This window comes from Oryzias melastigma, linkage group LG8, assembly GCF_002922805.2.
Source record: "Oryzias melastigma strain HK-1 linkage group LG8, ASM292280v2, whole genome shotgun sequence".
Taxonomy (NCBI): domain Eukaryota; kingdom Metazoa; phylum Chordata; class Actinopteri; order Beloniformes; family Adrianichthyidae; genus Oryzias; species Oryzias melastigma.
The window spans coordinates 5,939,391-5,939,718 of NC_050519.1; positions in this window are offsets into that span (position 1 = coordinate 5,939,391).

Here is a 328-nt window from a genome sequence, read left to right on the forward strand (position 1 = left end):
AAAAACCTCAGTAGATGCCAAATTGGCCAACAAAGCTAGGTATAAAATAGGTATTAAATACTAGGTATACTCCATTTTTTTATTACTATAATGGATATATATTTAAAGGCTTGAAAAAAAAAGGGAAAAAAAAGCTAGCTTGTCGCTTAAATATTAGCTAAACTCCAAAATAGCACTGTTAATTTTGACGGAGAATTTTAATTTAGTTTTAGTCATAGTCTTTTGACTAAAATAGGAAGAAAGATAAAGCATTTTAATTAAATTTACTAAGTATAATCATATAAATAACATGCAAGGATTTTACTAATTTGTAAAAAAAAAAAAAAAA